Source organism: Limulus polyphemus, unplaced genomic scaffold (genome assembly GCF_000517525.1).
Source record: "Limulus polyphemus unplaced genomic scaffold, Limulus_polyphemus-2.1.2 Scaffold4667, whole genome shotgun sequence".
Lineage (NCBI taxonomy): Eukaryota > Metazoa > Arthropoda > Merostomata > Xiphosura > Limulidae > Limulus > Limulus polyphemus.
Window position 1 is genome coordinate 33807 of NW_013670277.1, and position 4910 is coordinate 38716.

Genomic DNA, 4910 nt, shown 5'->3' on the forward strand with positions numbered 1-4910 from the left:
TATCCAGAGGGGTGAGTATTTTATTTCTAACTTTCAGGGTCCCTTATTTTGTTTTCACAGGATCCCACGCTGTGGCTAGTGTTGCCAAGACAGGTGTGCTTTTATCAAACCAATTCTTCACTAGCAACCACTAATTGAATATACTTTGTCAGGTTGCAACAGGCTCTGTAGAAATAAGGTGTTCCATAAGACCATCTAGGAGCTGACCAGCTAGTATTACTGTTGTGTAATTCACTAACGAGTAAAGCATAAGGGGGTTCCTGCCTATACCTCCCGATCACTGGATTGAATATGTCAAGGTCGGTTTGCTTTTAAAAATTGAGGGAACTTGGTTCACCTATTGCACTGTTCCTCAGGGCTCCCCAACTCGCATCTCTTCACCCCCCCCCCCCCAAATTCTACTAGTGGAACTAGGGAGTCCTTACCACACTCAGTTTCCAATCGCTAGGGTGGTGGACAGAGGCTTTTCCTCCAGAGTGTTAGAGTAAATTCCTCTGCTCTTGGAGAATAGGGCAGAGTTGCAGGCCCTCCTACCTGGGTCCCTAGATGTTTTCCCAGATGTCAGTAGGAGTAGTGCCAACCTACTCTTAATACCGGTTAAGATTTGATCCTATGCTATCCGCTTAAGGTGTGCATGGCCCTTCTTATGAACAACGTTGGGTTGTATAGTGTTCATGGATGGAGGCCCACTATCACCTCTTAATACCTAATGTGAAGGTCCTAGGTCCTTGGTTGAACACAGTTTTTCATGTCCTCTCATAATTCTGGGGGCAAGTGGAATGCTCCTTGCTCATGCAGTTAGAGAGTGAGGATGAATGTTCATAATTCCAGACCAGAGGGGTTCTGTTCCTTTGGTTGAGTAAGGCATACATGATTCTGTCATTCTGAGCCTAGGGTGTTGCCTGTTGGGCTTCTTCAGGTGGAGGAGAAGGTTTGTCCATTTCTGTGTTGCTAACTTTCTCGTCGTGATTAAAATGGTGTGGAATGTATCACTTTATGGCTACAGGTTGGGATATAGGGACCAAGACCCCTTACTTACAACCCTGAGTAGTGGAACCTTGGCTACCTGGTTGGGGCTGGCCTATAGTGATGAGCACTTATGTACAATTCCACCCATGATACAGGAACAAAGTTTAGGGTGAAGAGCATACTTGTTCTGGATGTAGTATGGTTCCCCTACTTGGGTGCCAATTTCCTGTTGGCACACCCATGATCTATGCAGACACTTTTTATCTTGATAATGTCCTCACCATCCCCTCCACCTTATCAATGTGGGATTTTAGCAGAGGTAAGTATGTTTTGGAAGTTAACATTTTCCTAAATTAAAAATATATTTCCAGTAATACTTACCCCTTTTCACACTGTCCCGCCCTTCCTCCCCACTAAAAGCTGGTGTTAGAGATTGAGTCAGTCTCGAAAAAGTAATAACATTATCTGAATGAGGTGCTTATATACAGTGCCATGATAGAGGGCGCATTGACATAGGTGGAGAGTGTCATGAGACAAATTTTGCCAAGGGCAATTGAGTGGGGTATAAAAGACTGGAGCAAGTAAGAAAAAATCAGAACAATGCTTAGATGGCCAAAGGAAGAAGTTCTAGAGGTCGAGTAATAGTTACAAGTGTGAGAGGAGGTAAGTATTATTGGAAATAATTTTCAATTTAGGAAAATGTTAACTTACCAAACACTGGTGATGTTTACGTAATGTTTATTTTGTAGCATCTGCAAAAGTAGAGTCAAGAGATAATTCTGTAGTCAGTCAGACATATCTTGAAAAGATCTCCTAAGCCTAAAATTTAGTAGTCCTTACAAAATGGTCAGTCTGTGCAATATAACAACTGTTGAACTATCACCTTATTAATATTTTTTTGACTCAAGATTTATTTCAAGCACAGTTTCCTAACATTAAGTACTTAATATTTTGTATTTATGACTCTTCACAGTAGTTTGTAGAATTTTAAGTAACAAATCTAAAAATTCATTTGTTTGAAATAGTAAGTTTGGTACTTTAAATATTTTTTTTTCCACTTTAATAGTACTAATATTACCTCAATTTGCATAGCATTACAAGGTTATAACATGAAGAACCTGTTGGTAGAAGGTAATTATTTTTGTTTGATGATAGATTGCTTAAATTATCCCAGAAAATGAATTAATAATATAGGCTTATAATATCAATAGTATTTCAATTATGTTTCATACAAAACAACCTTATATAAATTTCCATAGTATTCCACTTTATTTATTATACATTGTTCTTTGCAGGTGACTGAATTATTGGCACGTCCCATATATGATCAGTGTTGTGTAATATGATATCATGTGGATAAAACTGTGCCCACACCATATATCAGAAATACTGTACTTGTATGCATGCTTGCATTTGTGATTTCTAACAAGTTAAGAACAGCAAGATTTTTGCAATTTAATTAGAACTACGTTGAGTTCAGATTAGTTTTTGATGGATAAGATGAAATAATGTGAAACAAAGTATTTTTTAACTTGTATTAATTTTCAATAATCTAAAATAAGGAAAAAGCTAATCATTATAATCTCCTATTGTAAGCTATTCAATAATTAATGGGCTGTCAGAACCTATGTGGTAATATACTCTAAATATTTTCACCTCCATTATCATTGTTAATTTCGTTCACAGAAAAAAGTTCATCTTATATTAAATTGATTATGTGACATAACACCTGTAACTATAGTTGTGGTATGCAAAATAGCTTTGTGTTCAGATTTTAATAAAAAAATAATGTGAAAGATTTTCCTAAATTTTTATGCTCTAAAATGTATTTCTGAAATTATTTTTACAAAAGAATTGTCAGGAAAATTATTGTTATATTGTATTTTGTGAAATAAATGGTTGTGCAGCATGGGTCAATTTTGTATTCTTTAAAATTAAATTGTAAAAAAATAATAATTTGATACAGCAATTTAACACTGAACAGTTTAGCAACAAATTCTGCATAAATAACAAAAACCTCATTGTCATAAAGTCTTTATTTTTAGGTAAATATAAATAGCTGTGCACAAGTAATTCTTCATGATACACAAAATATGAAACTTGTTGATATATACTTTATCATTTCTAATTTCTTTTCCATCCTTTACAGTCATATATTTTTAGTTACATGAAATAAGCTAGTATTAGAGACTACAACTATTGTGGATAGTCAGGGTGGGATAAAATTAAGATGCACAAAAACCATCTTTAGAAGCAGACTTGTTCTTGAAACAACACTCAAGATCTTCTAATTCTGTGGCTAAAGCTGCTCAAATATTAATAATAGCAAAAAAGTTGATTTTTTGATTGTTAAACAAAATTTGTCTGTTCTTCATATTATTCTTGTTTTACGAGCCTACAGAAAAATGGCTGTTCATATTTTATTCCAACCTGGGCAAACCTACTAAAAAAACTCCTGTACAGGACATAGGATTATTTTGTGTTGGTTCTTAAAAGAGAAGGAGTGATTTTATCAGCTTTTTCATTGCTACTGGCCATGTTTTTCTTCGAAGATATTCAAGCACCAAAGCCTACAACAAAAACAGCTAGATGCCAAAATCTATGCACAGTTACTAAACAAACTCCAGCAAAGGTTGTAGGGCTATTTTTGAGTCTTGAAAGTCAAGATTTCTACCCTCTAAAATTTTCCAAGTTCTTCTTTGCTACCTACATAAGCTTTTCGAAACCATTCAAGCATCACAGAAATGTAGAAGCCATTTAAGCACTGTTATACTAGTCAGATACACTTCGCTTATTGGGGTAAACAATGTGTATTTTTTTATAAGTTTTCAGCCTTATTATTATTGATTATAGTTTTACAAACCACTACAGAAAAAATAGCTATGAATATTTTACTGAAACGTGGACAATAGTAGTGAATGCAGTATTATGTTATAGGGTAGGGTTAAATTAATTCAAGCGCCTTCGTTTTTTTGCTCTGAAGAATGTCTCTAAGACCTTCACTTTCTGCCATAGAAAAAATCTGATGTTTTACTAAAGCATATTAACTGGAAACTGTCACATTGAGGATTCATCATTTCCTGAATTCACTGTTGTACTTTGTCTCTATGTGGTTTTCTGTGTCTATTTCAAGTTTTCTAACAGTAGACAATTACTATAGTAAATTTCTCTACTCTTATAAATGGTGATATATTCTATTAATTTTTGTACTTCTCTGAAATTGTGAGTGCTTATTTCAGTATTATTTTATTGCTATTATTCACATTTTTGTTTCACAAGCCTACAGCAAAATGGGCTGGGTATTTTGCACCAAAACTTAGACAGATATACTACATGAAATTCTGTGAATGTATATGACGTATTTAAAAAGTTCATTATTTTTCATTGAAAGTTGGTTTTATGTTGCTATAAGTACATAATGTATGTGATATTGTTGTTAGCAGCTTCCTGTGTACTCAGTGCTTGTTAAATGCATGTTTACAGGAAACCTCGGGCACAAAACCATTTGGCTCAGCAAATAATGGTTGGGTGGACAAAAAGCCAATGCAGCAACAAATTGTTGAAAAACATGTAACATTCAACTGAATGCATATGCATGTATGAAGCTTACAATGTATTCTCCATAAATGGATATAAAAAATTTAAGTAAGAAGATAATTAAAAATTCTTAATTTAAAAGGGGGAATTAGGGATTGTTGAAAAAGTACAGAAACATGTTTGTTTGTAATTAAGCACAAAGCTACACAATGGGCTATCTGTGCTCTGCCCACCACGGGTATCAAAACCTGAATTCTAGTGTTGTAAGTCCGCAGACATATCGCTGTGCCACTGGGGGGCACAGAAACACAAATCAAAATGCAAAGATTATGTTTTCAAGCCTACAACTACAGACCCTAAAAAAGGTAACAAACTAGGCTGGAAATAGTGTCTATATTATTTTC

General features: G+C 34.7%; 1 protein-coding gene across 1 annotated transcript in view; it reads left to right on the top strand.

The window, feature by feature from the left end:
- The window catches only part of LOC106471510 (omega-amidase NIT2-like), a gene marked incomplete at its 5' end in the record, with an annotated part of 32310 nt that extends 29424 nt beyond the window's left edge, over nucleotides 1-2886 (top strand). The window contains one exon of the mRNA XM_013932111.2: nucleotides 2265-2886. The remainder of the gene's footprint in view (nucleotides 1-2264) is intronic.
- Between the last annotated feature and the right edge of the window lie 2024 nt (nucleotides 2887-4910).